Source organism: Anomaloglossus baeobatrachus, chromosome 7, assembly GCF_048569485.1.
Source record: "Anomaloglossus baeobatrachus isolate aAnoBae1 chromosome 7, aAnoBae1.hap1, whole genome shotgun sequence".
Taxonomy (NCBI): Eukaryota; Metazoa; Chordata; class Amphibia; order Anura; family Aromobatidae; genus Anomaloglossus; species Anomaloglossus baeobatrachus.
Genome location: NC_134359.1, coordinates 257,634,083 through 257,650,069, shown reverse-complemented (window position 1 = coordinate 257,650,069; position 15,987 = coordinate 257,634,083).

The window sequence follows — 15,987 nt, the reverse complement described above, 5'->3', positions numbered from 1 at the left end:
TTTGGCCTTCTAAACTAAAACTAGTACCTTAAAGGGAACCTGTCACCAGATTTTGGCCTTCTAAACTAAAGCTACCACCTTAAAGGGAACCTGTCACCAGATTTTGGCCTTCTAAACTAAAACTAGCACCTTAAAGGGAACCTGTCACTAGATTTTGGCCTTCTAAACTAAAACTAGCACATTATAGGGAACCTGTCACCAGATTTTGGTCTTCTAAACTAAAACTAGCACCTTAAAGGGAATCTGTCACCAGATTTTGACCTTCTAAACTAAAACTAGCACCTTAAAGGGAACCTGTCACCAGATTTTGGCCTTCTAAACTAAATCTAGCACCTTAAAGGGAACCTGTCACCAGATTTTGGCCTTCTAAACTAAAACTAGTACCTTAAAGGGAACCTGTCACCAGATTTTGGCCTTCTAAACTAAAACTAGCACCTTAAAGGGAACCTGTCACCAGATGTTGACCTTGTAAACTAAAACTAGCACCTTAAAGGGAACGTGTCACCAGATTTTGGCCTTCTAAACTTAAACTAGCAGTGGGCTCTTATATACAGCATTCTAACATGGTTTATATAAGAGCCCAGGCTGCTGTGTAGCATGTAAAAATGACTTTATAATATTCACCTACGGGGTGGTGGGATGCAAACTGGTCGGATGGGTGTCTCCGTTCTCCGATACCGGTGCTTCCTCTTTTGGCCATCTTTGTTCTCCTTCTTCTGAAGCTGGAGTGCATGACACGTCCTACGTCATCCACACTAGCCGGCATTGAGGTCCTGCGAAGGCGCACTAAAATTCTTTAATCAAAGTGCGCTTGTGCAGGACCTCAAAGCCGGCAGAAGAAGGAGGACAAAGTTGGCCGAAAGAGGAGGCACCGGTACTAGAGAACGGAGATACCCATCCAACTAGAGAGCAGACCATAAGAGCTTACACTCTACAGGAGAGACTGAGCGGATCCCACTGATCATAAGAGCTTATACTGTACTCTACAGAAGAGGGAGGACCACACTGACAATAAAAACTTATACTCTACAGAACAGAGAGACTTAAGGCCGCTTTACACGCTGCGACATCGCTATTGCGAACTCGTTGGGGTCACGGAATTGGTGACGCATTAGCGATGCCGTTGCATGTGACACCTATGAGCGATTTTGCATCGTCGCAAAAACGTGCAAAATCGCTCATCGGTGACATGGGGCTCCATTCTCAAAAATCGTTACTGCAGCAGTAACGAAGTTGTTCCTCATTCCTGCGGCAGCACACATCGCTCCGTGTGACGCTGCAGGAACGAGGAACCTCTCCTTACCTGCCTCCCGGCTCCTATGAGGAAGGAAGGAGGTGGGCGGGATGTTACGTCCCGCTCATCTCCGCCCCTCCGCTTCTATTGGGCGGCGGTTCAGTGACGCTGCTGTGACGTCGCTGTGACGCTGAACGAACCGCCCCCTTAGAAAGGAGGCGGTTCGCCGGTCACAGTGACGTCGCAGGGAAGGTAAGTATGTGTGACGGGTCTGGGCGATGTTGTGCGCCATGGGCAACGATTTGCCCATGTCGCACAACAGATGGGGGCGGGTACCCACGCTAGCGATGTCGGTACCGATATCGCAGTGTATAAAGCGGCCTTTACCCAGTGACTCTGGAGATGGAAAACAACTCTGCCAAACTGTGCTCCCCTGGGAACCACTGATCTATGATTATGGTGTGATAAACTGCTAAATATCAAAGCTGCAGAGCATTATGAGAACACACTCACGGCAACACAAAAAGACAATGGCTCGCTCTATGTTGCTTCAGTAGGGTGGGAAATAGTGTCAGGCAAGATTTTTTGGAACTGCAAATTAAATCTCAAACCTTTACAAATTTCAAGAAATTTTACTAACAGTCAAGCCTCCACAGATCAATCCGCTCATTTCTACAGTTCGTCGTGTACTTTATAAAAATATCCATCATGTGATAGATGAATGGGCTAGGTCCATTAGAGGGAGAGCTGCTGTTTGAAGAAGCTCACTGCTCTGGTTAATAGAAGACACAAACAAGAGACCCTTCTCTTTGCCTACAAAAAAGTAAAAAATATCACTAGAAGCTGCTAATATGAGGATTTTAAAACCTTTCCTAAATTTTTGAATGACTAACATGCCCAACTAATCAATGTTTGTGTCACATGGAGTTTTCCACAAACTTCGACAACTGTCATGGCGTCAGGTTCTGTTTAGATTGCAGATTCTGACACTCCACCCGATGGTTTCTCTTGTGTCTGGGATACACACAGGCAGATTTGGGTGTCAACCTGCTGTGTGCTGATTCATAGGCAGGCTAGCAAACTGGTCTGCTTGCTTTTTTGATCATACATTGTGGGGAGGTCTGTCCCATCTGCTCCCCTCCTATTTATGCTGGTTGAAACCTTCCACCCATGCAGCTATAGTTTGTCTTTGTTGGTCTGTGAGGTGGGGTGTCCCAGACTTAGGGCGGCGTCACACGAGACGATATTTCATGCAATCGCATGAGCGATCGCACCCACCCCCGTCGTTTGTGCGTAACGGGCAATTAGTTGCCCGTGGCGCACAAAGTTGTTTACACCCGTCACACATACTTACCTCCCGAACAACCTCGCTATGGGCGGCTAACATCCTTTTCCTGAAAGGAGAGGGACGTTCGGCGTCACAGCGACGTCACACAGCGGCTGCCCAATAGAAGCGGAGGGGCGGAGATGAACAGGACGTAACATCCCGCCCACCTCTTTCCTTCCGCATTGCCGGCAGGACGCAGGTAAGCTGTGTTCATCGTTCCCGGGGTGTCACACAGAGCGATGTGTGCTGCCCCGGGTACGATGAACAACTGGAGCACAGAAGAAGAAACGACTTTTTGAAAATGAACGACGTGTCAACGAGCAACGGTAAGGCGAGTATTTTTGTTCGTTTACAGTCGTTCATAGCTGTCACACGCTATGATATCTCTAACGATGCCGGATGTGCGTCACGGAATCCGTGACCCCGACGACATATCGCCCGATATATCGTAGCGTGTGACGCCGCCCTTACTGGTGAAAGTTGTGCTTATTGCTTGGTGCGGTTGTTGAATGTAATTGCGGTGGTGCGGTTGTTAAATGTACCTCTGTTGTTTTGTAGCTTTTTTCCTCATATTTTTCCTCCTGAATATCTAATGGTCTTTACCTTTGTGTGTGAGTGCTGTGTGACAGAGTTGTGTGACAGAGTTTTGGTTCTCCTTTGTCTGTCTTTATCTGTGGGTTTCATGCCACTCCTGTCCCTTCCTGGGGGGAGAGGGAATCAGATCACGACTGGTCAGGAGCAGGGCCAGGAAGGAGACTCAGACATCTCCACCATGAGGAGTATCCCTGAGATTAGGAATGGCATAGTGCTCCCTAGCTTGAGGGACAGCTTAGGAGCCCCAATTCTCCATTAAACCCAAAGTCATCGTGACACTATGTTCCACGTGCCTATATTGTTGTAGTGAATACAGGAAAAGTTACATAATCACCTTTGGAGCCCATGTTGGGTTTGATCCAACTTCCCTGAAAATGGAAGAACGAAATGTTCCACTTGACCAGAGAAAGCAATATAAGGACTTTTTGAGATTTAGGGGGAAAATGCTGTTTCCTGTGAACAACTTTAGGAATAAACTACAATATAAAGTCTGTTCTACTCCATGAGCAGCATATTGGTCTGTTTTTCAAGATATTAACCCAACTCTGTTGAGGCATGTTTTAGAAAAAAAACCCTGCAAATTGCGATTGAATCAAACAATTGTGTTTGCGTCTTGGCATTCTGGCTAGCGATTAACACTGTAGGCAGTCAGTATAATGAATGGAAGGAATTTGTTGGAAAATAGAGAATTGCAGGTATCGAAATGCTTATATTCCTGGGCATACAGCCAGAAAAGAGAAAAACACCTGGGTTTTCTGAAATTACCATATTCTCATCAAATCTCAAAAAGACCTGTCCTGTAGACTCATTCCGTACTGCACAGGCAGAAAAATATCATCTATTTCCGCTAAACACCAACTCTGAATATGATCACAGCAGAGGACTGGTTACGAATACAAATATAATTATTTATAGGGGGATTTGTAGTTTTTGTTAAAAGATGTTCATTGGTAATTGGTTATGGATCTGTCAAGAAAAAAAACGAGATTCTCATATATAGAACATTTCCTGGATACTTCTTATTTTTTCAGATGGAACCATTGGTATAGGTTCTGGTCAAGAAAAAACTTACTTCAACTCTTTGATTTGACTGAGACAAAGGACCGTCAATGAGTCTTTTGTAACAATGTGAAGACCTAGGGGTACTTTGCACACTACGACATCGCAGGTGCGATGTCGGTGGGGTCAAATTGAAAGTGACGCACATCCGGCATCGCAGGCGACATCGTAGTGTCTAAAGCCTAGATGATACGATTAACGAGCGCAAAAGCGTCGTAATCGTATCATCGGTGTAGCGTCGGCGTAATCCATAATTACGCTGACGCGATGGTCCGATGTTGTTCCTCCCTCCAGCAGCAGCACGCATCGCTGTGTGTGAAGCCGCAGGAGCGAGGAACATCTCCTACCGGCGTCACCGCGGCTCCCGTAGGATATGCGGAAGAGAGAATGTGGGTGGGATGTTTACATCCCGCTCATCTCCGCCCCTCCGCTCCTATTGGCCGCCTGCCGTGTGACGTCGCAGTGACGTCGTACGACCCGCCCCCTTAATAAGGAGGCGGGTCGCCGGCCAGAACGACGTCCCAGGACAGGTGAGTCCATGTGAAGCTGCCGTAGCGATAATGTTCGCTACGGCTGCTATCACAAGGATATCGCAGCTGCAACGGGGGCGGGGACTATCGCGCTCGGCATTGCAGCATCGGCTTGCGATGTCGCAGCGTGCAAAGTATCCCCTAGTCTTGATCAATTTGAAACCTTCTAAAGCAGTGTGTCCTCAAAACCCACCAACAGATCATGTTTTTAGGTTCTCCTCAATATTAGACAGGGAATAATTCCATCACCTATGCATTATTAAGGATCTCCTGAAAACCTGATTGAGGAAAACCTAAATACATGATCTGTGGGTGAATCTTGAGGACTGGCGTTGACCAACACTTTTATAAAGGAGCAACACAGTCTGTCTGATTTAACTTTTAGTTGGGTCTGCGGTACACCAAGTTACCTTCCAATGTCAACAAATCTCCCTGCCATTGCTTAACTTTGCTGGTTTGTCCAATCATCTCTAGTTCGGTCCAACCTATTTACCAATGGAGACAACAAAGGGATTCAACCATCTCTGAGATGTCGTGATGGATCTTCTCTTGCTGGAACCTTCGAAAATTAATTGGTGAAGAAATACTAGCTGCCATTTCACTGTTTCGGCTCTTACACTGTCACTTCTCAGCTCTCCTTTAGGAAATGGTTTGGTGCTGACACTGCTGAGACTACTTTGCTTTTCACACTGAAGACTGAGTCGCGCAGTGACTAGACAATGTACTCATTTTCTGGTGGGCTTTGCCTCTAAAATTCCTGCCACTACTTTCTTTCAATGCTTTGTTTACCTAATATTCAGACCTTCTAGGGAAATAACATCTCACAAAACTTTTGCACAATCAAGGAGCTTCATGGCATGTGGTTTCCAGTCTTATCAGCTACATGCAACCGTTATATCACCAAGCACAATGGCAAGCCTCTTCTGGTCCTCAAAACACAAACCAATGTCCCTACGGGCATGGGTGGGAGAGATTGGTAACTTTGCCCACACAAATCCCTGACATCAACCCTATCAAACACCTTTGGGATAAACTAGATCTGAGATTGTGAGGCCAACCCTCTCCTCCAACATCAGTTTTTGACCTCACAGATGTTCTTCTATATGAGGAGGCAAAAATTCGAACAGACACCTCCAAAATCGTCTAGAAAACCTTCCCAGAAAAGTGGAAGCTATTAAAGCTACAAAGGGGGGATCAATCCCAAATGATTGTCTATGGATTTAGAAGAAGAGATCATAAAAGCTCCTTTAGGTGTAATGTGTGGATGTTGCAGTATTTTTGTATATTTAGTTGTAACATTGCCAGGGACAGTAGTCATGGGCGAGGGTTTCACTACTTCGCTCACCCCGAAACGCTACAGACACAGGGATGGGTGGGTGCGAAGGTGTTACCTGGCCATAGCGGTACTTCTTGGTCACCAGCCGGTTTCTCATTCTCTTGTTCACACTGTGCGGTACCGCGTTCAGGGTTATTGAAGACGAGTACACAATGGTTAAAAACTGCACATAGTTTACACGTTTCAAACACCGTTTCCCTTAGCTTGCAACAGGTTTCACACTAGACTTCTTACAAGGCATTAACATCTTAACAGACTAAAGCGGGCTTTACACGCTACGACATCGCTAGCAATTGCTAGCGATATCGAGCGTGTAAGCACCCGCCCCCGTCGTGGATTCGATATCGTGTGATCGCTTCCGCAGCGAACATTATCTCTACGGCAGCGTCACACGCACTTACCTGGTAGGCGTCGTCACTGTGACTGCTGAACAATCCCTCCCTCAAGGGGGAGGGATGTTCGGCATCACAGCGACGTCACCGCGACGTCACTAAGCGGCCGGCTAATCAAAGCGGAGGGGCGGAGATAAGCGGGACGTAACATCCCGCCTACCTTCTTCCTTCCGCATTGTGGCCGGCAGCAGGTAAGGAGACGTTCCTCGCTCCTGCGGTGTCACACACAGCGATGTGTGCTGCCGCAGGAGCGACGAACCACATCGATAATCAACCATTACCGATTTTTGGTTTTGGGACGACCTCTCCATGGGGAACGATTTTCACCATTTTTGAGGTCGCTTAAGGTCGCTAGTAAGTTTCACACGCTGCGATATCGTTAATGACGCCGGATGTGCGTCACTAACAACGTGACCCCGACGAAAAAACATTAACGATATCGTAGCGTGTAAAGCCCCCTTTACTCTTCCGATACGGCTGCAGACAAGTTCACACTGGCTACCAAGGAGGGTGGGCGGTTTGCTGCTTTGCTGTTCCCTGGATATGCAACCACATGAGTCCATGGATATCGCTATGGCTAGAGTACCCTACACGGCTACGCTACTACTTCAGGGTCACTCCTAAAGTCTAACCCTCAGTGTTTGTGGCCATCAGTCAACACAGACTCCACCACTGTCCGCACTGTTCAGACTCACCTGCTTGATGGGGGAGCGCTCTCTGGTCTCTCAATTTACCTCGACGGAGCTTTAAAGCTGCAATCCGCCTTTGGTCACCTTTGCTTCCTCCTGCTCGTTTCTTTTGCCTGTTTCTCTCTCCACTTCCTACACTCTACACTGACTAAAATCAGGAACAGGTTCACGACTAGAGTCTCTCAATACCATCTCAGGCTTTATATTTAAATGTAGTTTTATTTCCTTTGTGACCTAAGGAAGTTAATGTCAGTTTTGTTTCCAGCAACTCTCAACAGAGCATTTCAGCTGCAGCTGCTTTATAGGCACATCCCTCCAGGTATAAGTAGTAGTGTTTTCCCAGCAGTCCTTCCTGAAGATACAAATCCATTGCATTCTAGCCACCTTGGGGGAAGCTCCTGTCTAAGAGTGTACCAGAACAAGGACTTTATTATTTTTTATTGCTCTTTTGCCATTTGTCTTACCTTTCCTTGTGTTATATTAGTGCTGCGGTGGGGCTACCATCTCCCACCTGCAAACGCACAAACCAGAGCATCTACAGGGTTTTCTCAGGGTCTCACGTTCCTGCTCGGCTACAGTTGAGCAGACTATATAGGACCTGATTAGGAGAATAGTGATACCTACAGGTGACGATATGAGGTATCCCATCTACCCCTCTAAATAGAGCACGGCCCACCATTGTTATTGTGTCCCTGGTGTTTCCCTATGCTTGTTGTATTGTTTGTTGTATTTTTGTCATGCATCAGGTTTCCTGTAGATCTGAATGCGTGTGCCACGCTTATCATACCGGCAGCATGATACCGGTATTCCCTTCACTGTGGGCTGGCTTTTTCAGTTAACTCCTTCAGACCTGTCAAAATAGCTGAAGCCTAAGAGGTACTTTGCAAACTACGACATCGCAGCTGCGATGTCGGTGGGGTCAAATTGAAAGTGACGCACATCCGGCGTCGCTGTCGAGATCGTAGTGTGTAAAGCGTTTATGATACGATTAACGAGCGCAAAAGCGTCGTAATCATATCATCGGTGTAGTGTCCGACATTTTCATAATTGCGCGTCAGCGACGGAACGATGTTGTTCCTCGTTCCTGCGGCAGCATACATCGCTGTGTGAGAAGCCGCCGGAGCAAGGAACATCAGCTTACCAGCGGCACCAGCCGGTTATGCAGAAAGACGGAGGTGGGCGGGATGTTTACGTCCCGCTCATCTCCGCCCCTCCGCTTCTATTGGCCGCCTGCCGTGTGATGTCGCTGTGACACCGCACGACCCACCCCCTTAGGAAGGAGGTGGGTCGCTGGCCAGAGCGACGTCGCAGGGCAGGTGAGTGCATGTGAAGCTGCCGTAGTGATAATGTTCGCTACGGCAGCAATCACAAGATATCGCATGTGCGACGGGGGCGGGGACTATCGCGGTAGACATCGCAGCATCGGCTTGCGATGTCGTACTGTGCAAAGTACCCCTTAGTCCCCCCTTCCATCTAGGGAACCCAGGACCGCTAACATCTAATAGTGGCTTGTGGCACTGCACCCACAGACACACGGAATTGAAACATCTTATTACTACTACTACACATATAAGTAAACATTATACACTCTTACACAAACACTGACGTCTTCATGGGATTGCAGGTCACAGTCCACTCTCCTACATAGTGTATCTGTGGATGACACATTTATGGACCAGCAGTGGCACCCACACTGCTAATATTTCATGGGCGGCTGACGCACTGATATGGCATATATGTGGCATCCACGCACTGGTATGGGATTTCTATACAAATCACTGTCTTACAATGGGATTTATGGTTGGCACTGTCATGATTCATGCATGGCTCTGCCATTCTTGAGCCAGTGCATGTATCCTGCCTGGGTTTAGGTCTCTGGAGAGGAGCCTGTTCATTCTGGCCTCACTCAAGGGGGTCGCACCGCCATAGCTTGGTGCTGCTACCTCTGGGACGTCGCCAGTAATATTTCCGGTTCTGCTGCATACACTGTTCCTGTGAGAAGTTCTCTGTTTTTTGTCATGCTACACGGCACTTTGTCCTGACCCCCGTCCCTCTTGCCCGACCTGACCTGACCTCCATTTCCCCGATCTGTCCTTACCTATGTCTCTCCTGCCCGTCCTGACCTCTGTCCCTTTTCCCTGACCTGTCCTCCACTCCTCCCTGCCCTCCGGACTCTGGTCCTGTTTTGTGTCCTCCACTCCCTCCCCTGTGCTTATTTGCTCTCCCGGAATCCGACCTCTGCTCTGTTCTTTGACTTTGGCTTGTTTTCCCCATAGGTACAGACGTGACATCCTGGCATTGACTCTGACTTTTCACTATCCTTGCTCTTGTGTTAGCGACCTCTAGTGGGCTTCTGTCTAACGTCACTCAACAGCTCTTTTCCTACCTGAGTCCCTGCACCCCCTAGTGGTAGCTTGACAGGCACACACTAGTTTGGAGGCTTTTGTAGCAAGCACACTATTATAAGGATGTCAGTGAATGGTACACATGGTTTTGGGGTCTTCTCTGTGTATCTGTGGTGAGCTGTCAGGAACTTTATGGTTCATAAAAAAGATATTGAAAACTGTTCCACGTTTTATGGCAAGGTGTGGGCAGGAGGTTTGTGTGTCTTTGGGATTTTCACGTTGGGGGGTATTTCATGGCATTAGGTGATCATATCCATGCAATAAGTTAAAAGTGGGTATATGAGGATCTGTAGACATGCACCGTTTTGTAGATATCAGGGTTTTTATGACTTTCACTAATACAGCTGTCAGCAAAGCACAATATTACATATTTCCCAGGGAAAAAAATATCAAGCTGGCATAGCTTGAAAAAGTCGACAGAAATATAATTCAACACATTTCATTTTAGATCCCATTGATTATGCATTTAAGGCAGGGGAGGGCATGGGAAGCTCATGTGTAGTTTCCATTTATTACATATTACTGCAGATTTTATCACACTGCCTTGTTTTCTTTTTTATTAGTTTAACTATTTGGTGTCTCGGGATACATTTTTCATTCTGTCGCTAGTTTCCGGATAATAAATACACTCGTGAGAAGATGATGATTATGTGAGGGCAATTATAGAGTAAAAATTCCACGATATTTTACAATAAAAACCTGAAAAAATCCAATTACTGTACTCAGGGCCGTATTTGGCATTTAAAAAAAGAAGAAACTCCGGCACACTACTAGTACCCCAAACAAAACATACACTGGTATTTGGCTATTTTCTTTTCTTCATTTATTGGTGCAAAAAAACTCAGTGAGAGGTGCTGTACAATTGTCATAGTCCGCCACAAGTGACGTTTCGGCCTATTGGCCTTCGTCAGATCAGACCATCAGATGGAATATATAGGAAACTAGATGTCAATATAGAATGGTATGCACGTCCAAATATGGATACCTGAGTTCAGGAGTGGCAATATGAGTAGATTGGTATAACCAACAAGGTCTTATCAGGAAAAGGACATCTATAGATAGGATTGTTTTAAAAGTGGCAGTTTACATGTACCGAAAGATAAGTACTAGGCTACTTATCTCACGGTACATCTAAACTGCCATATATATGTGTGTGTGTGTGTGTGTGTATGTGTGTGTGTGTGCATATATGTGTGTGTGTGTGTGTGCATATATGTGTCTGTGTATATATATATATATATATATCTATATATATAATTGCCTTATTCTGTCTGTCTGTCTGTCTGTCTGTCATGCTCCAAAATTGTGTCCTTACGGTGACACAAAGCTGATTGGCCGCTGGGCTCACCATGGCCCCGCCCCCCCCACACGGATTGGCCTCTCGCCCCGGCTCTCTGCAGGCCCCGCCCCCCTCACGCAATGCACGCTCGCTCTGGCCCAACTGACACGGAGCTCCGACTCCCAGGTGAGTACACACACACACATCAGATCACACTCACTCTCACACACACCTCACACATCACATCCACACACTCACAACATTATACACATCGGGTAACTAAGGTCCCTTGGTTACCCGATGTGTATCATAGTTACCAGTGTACACCGGCTCTGTCACGATCCCAGCAGCGCCAGACATAACCTTGCGATGCTGGGATCTTGACGGAGGCCGTGAACGCTGGTAACCATTATACACATGGGGTAACTAAGGTCCCTTGGTTACCCGATGTATATCATAGTTATCAGTGTACACCGGCTCACACTCACTCTCACACACACCTCACACACACATCACATCGCATCCACACACTCACAGCATCCGGCGATATCGCTTGCTTCTTGGCCTCGATACTGTGCTCTTGTGACCTTCCAGGACCTGCCGGGGGATCACATGGCCAGAAGCATGTGGTATCTCCGGATGTTGTGAGTGTGAGCGTGGATGTGCGATATCGTCAGTGTGTGTGTGTGTGAGTGTATGTGATCGGGTGTGTGTGAGTGTATGCGATTGGGTGTGTGTGAGTGTAGGCGATCGGGTGTGTGTGAGTGTATGCGATCGGGTGTGTGTGTGTATGCGATCGGATCTGTGAGTGTCGGCAGAGGAGCACGGCGTGCTGGAGGAGGCTGGGAGGAGAGAGGCTGATCTTGGGGAAGGCTGGGAGGGGGAGGCTGATGCTGGGGGAGACTGGGAGGGGGAGGCTGATGCTGAGGGAGGCTGGGAGGGGGAGGCTGGGAGGAGAGAGGCTGATCCTGGGGAAGGCTGGGAGGGGGAGGCTGATGCTGGCGGAGGCTGGAAGGAGAGAGGCTGATGCTGGGGGAGGCTGGAACGAGAGAGGCTGATGCTGGGGAAGGCTGATGCTGAGGGAGGCTGGGAGGGGAAGGCTGATGCTGAGGGAGGCTGGGAGGGGGAGGCTGGGAGGAGGGAGGCTGGGAGGAGAGAGGCTGGGAGGAGAGAGGCTGATCCTGGGGAAGGCTGGGAGGGGGAGGCTGATGCTGGGGAGGCTGGAAGGAGAGAGGCTGATGCTGGGGGAGGCTGGGAGGAGAGAGGCTGCTGCTGGGGGAGGCTGATGCTGGGGGAGGCTGGGAGGGGGAGGCTGATGCTGGGGGAGGCTGGGAGGAGAGAACCTGATGCTGGGGGAGGCTGATGCTGGGGGAGGCTGGAAGGAGAGAGGCTGATGCTGGGGGAGGCTGATGCTGGGGGAGGCTGGGAGGAGGGAGGCTGGGAGGAGAGAGGCTGATGCTGGGGGAGGCTGGGAGGAGAGAGGCTGATGCTGGGGGAGGCTGATGCTGGGGGAGGCTGGAAGGAGAGAGGCTGATGCTGGGGGAGGTTGATGCTGGGGGAGGCTGGGAGGAGGGAGGCTGGGAGGAGAGAGGCTGATGCTGGGGGAGGCTGATGCTGGGGGAGGCTGGGAGGAGAGAGGCTGATGCTGGGGGAGTTTGATGCTGGGGGAGGCTGGGAGGGGGAGGCTGATGCTGGGGGAGGCTGGGAGCACGATGGGGGGTGCGCAGCATGGGGGATGGAGCACGATGGGGAGTGCGCAGCATGGGGGATGGAGCACGTTTGGGAGTGCGCAGCATGGCGGATGGAGCACGTTTGGGACTGCGCAGCATGGCGGATGGACCACGTTTGGGAGTGCGCAGCATGGCGGATGGCGCATGTTTGGGAGTGCGCAGCATGGCGGATGGAGCATGTTTGGGAGTGCGCAGCATGGCGGATGGAGCACATTTGGGAGTGCGCAGCATGGCGGATGGAGCATGTTTGGGACTGCGCAGCATGGCGGATGGACCACGTTTGGGAGTGTGCAGCATGGCGGATGGAGCATGTTTGGGAGTGCGCAGCATGGCGGATGGAGCACGTTTGGGAGTGCGCAGCATGGCGGATGGAGCACGTTTGGGAGTGCGCAGCATGGCGGATGGATCATGTTTGGGACTGCGCAGCATGGTGGATGGACCACGTTTGGGAGTGCGCAGCATGGCGGATGGAGCACGTTTGGGAGTGCGCAGCATGGCGGATGGAGCATGTTTGGGAGTGCGCAGCATGGAGGATGAAGCACATTTGGGAGTGCGCAGCATGGCGGATGGAGCACGTTTGGGAGTGCGCAGCATGGCGGATGGACCACGTTTGGGAGTGCGCAGCATGGCGGATGGAGCACGTTTGGGAGTGCGCAGCATGGCAGATGGAGCACGATGGGGGGTGCGCAGCATGGGGGATGGAGCACGATGGGAGGTGCACACCTCCCCCCAACACACACACACACAACACACCACACACACACTGGGAACCACAAACACCGCCGTACACAGACACCCACACACACAGACAACGCTGCACACACACAACACCCAACACACAAACACCGCGGCATACATAAATATACGCACATACCACGCAACACACACACATTGCACAAAACATACCTCCCCCCAAAACACACCACACCCACACAAACCGCACAACACACACACACAACGCTACACACACACAGCGCTCCACAAACAACGCAACACACGCAACACACATACAACACCGCTCTCACCCCCCCGCCACACCCAGACAACACCCAGAACATGTACAGCGCCTACACAAACACTTGCTAACTACACACAACAACATCTATATATACATATATATATATATATATATATATATAAAACAAAAATCATACATTAACTACACAATACGTAAATTCTAGAATACCCGATGCATAGAATCGGGCCACCTTCTAGTATATATATATATCTGTGTGTATATATCTGCGTATGTATGTATATATATATATATATATATATATATATACTATATATATATATATATATATATATATATATATATATATATATATATATACATACTAGCTGTACTACCCGGCTTCACCCAAAATAACAAAATAGAATATATTAACAAAAATTTATTCTGCACACAAAAACCCCAAAACAAATAGATAGAAATATAATTATTAAATTGTTGCCTATATTAACCAATCAGAGCTCAGATTAATTAACTGTAGCAAAATAGAAGCTAATCTGTGATTGGTTGCTATTGGCAGTCTGATAAATCTCCAGGCAACAGAAAGCCCTCCCCCTGACAGTATATATTAGCTCACACATACACATATACACAGGTCATGTGACTGACGGCTGCCGTATTTCCTATGTGGTACATTTGTTGTTCTTGTAGTTTGGCTGCTTGTTAATCAGATTTTTATTTTTGAAGGATAATACCAGACTTGTGTGTGTTTAGGGCGATTATGTGGTGAGGTTGGTGTATGTGTGGTGAGATGTGTGCTGAGGGTGGTATATGTGTTCAAGTACGTGGTAGTGTGTGGTGCATTTTGTGTGTGTGTTCATATCCCCGAGTGTGCTGAGTATCCCATGTCGGGGCCCCACCTTAGCAACTGTACGGTATATACTCTTTGGCGCCATCCCTCTCATTCTTTAAGTCCCCCTTGTTCACATCTGGCAGCTGTCAATTTGCCCCCAACACTTTTCGTTTCACTTTTTCCCCATTATGTAGATAGGGGCAAAATAGATTGGTAAATTGGAACGTGCGGGGTTAAAATTTCGCCTCACAACATAGCACCCGACGCTGCCCGGGATAGTAACTGTCTCTCTGTTTCTCTCCCATTCTCTGTCTGTCTCCCCCTCTGTATATATCTCTCTGTCTCTCTATCTCTTTGTCTATCTGTCTCTTTCCCTGTCTGTCTCTGTCTCTTTCTCCGTCTGTCTATCTATCTCTTTCCCTGTCTGTCTATCTATCTCTGTTACTTTCCCTGTCTGTCTCTTTCCCTGTCTGTCTCTTTCCCTGTCTGTCTCTTTCCCTCTCTTTCCCTGTCTGTCTCTTTCCCTGTCAGTCTGTTTCTTTGTCTGTGTCTGTCTCTTTGTGTCTGTCTCTTACCCTGTCTATGTCTGTTTCTTACCCCATCTGTGTCTGCCTCTTTCCCTGTCTATGTCTGTCTCTTTCCCTGGCTGCATTGTGACACGCCAACATTCCATATAAGGGCGTGGCTGCGCATTCTTCTGAAGTTCTGGCTGCACTGTGGCTCCCAGCTCCATTCGCTTTAATGAAGGCAGATTTTTTGGTGAATAACTGTAAAGAGCGGGGATAAAATTTCCCCTCAAAACATAGCCTATGACGCTCTCGGGGTCCAGAAGTGTGAGTGTGCAAAATTTTGTGGCTGTAGCTGTGACGGTGCAGATGCCAGTCCCGGACATACACACATACACACATACACATACATACCACATTCAGCTTTATATATTAGATGAGTGTGTGTACACTGTGTGCAGAATTATTAGGCAAGTTGTATTTTAGAAGATTTAGTTTATTATTGATCAACAGCTGTGTTCTAAATCAACCCAAAAGACTCATAAATATCAAAGCTTAATACTTTTGCAAGTTGGAGTGTTTTTTTTTAGATTTGGTTATCTAAGGCTGTGTGCGCACGTTGCGTTTTTATTTGCATTTCCGCAGCGTTTTGAGCTGCAGCGTTTTAATGCAAAATTGCATGCGTTTTGATTTCCAGGCAAAGTCTATGGAAAATAGAGCTTTCTTGTGCGCACAATGCTTTTAAAAACGCAGCATTTTAGTTGCGTTAAATTTGTCAAAAACTCTGCGTTTGAAGAAGCAGTGTGAAGCCCCACAGGTGTAGTGTCGGTGTCGGTGCGTTACCTTCAGGGACTCCACGTTGCTGGATCTCCGTCACTGGTAGGAAATCTTCTGTTTTTGATCGTGACGCCACTCTCAGTATTGCGGCCAGTAGGGACCGCCACTGCAGGTTAGGGGTGCCTGGGGCTGATGGTGGGTGCAGTCGGATGTAGTAGCCTCCTGAGAGTGAGGCATGCCCCAGGGTCCAGTGTAGGTTTGTAGTACCACAAGTCGCAGAATGACCACACAGGCAGGAATGTCTTTCAGGGTTTTTACTCA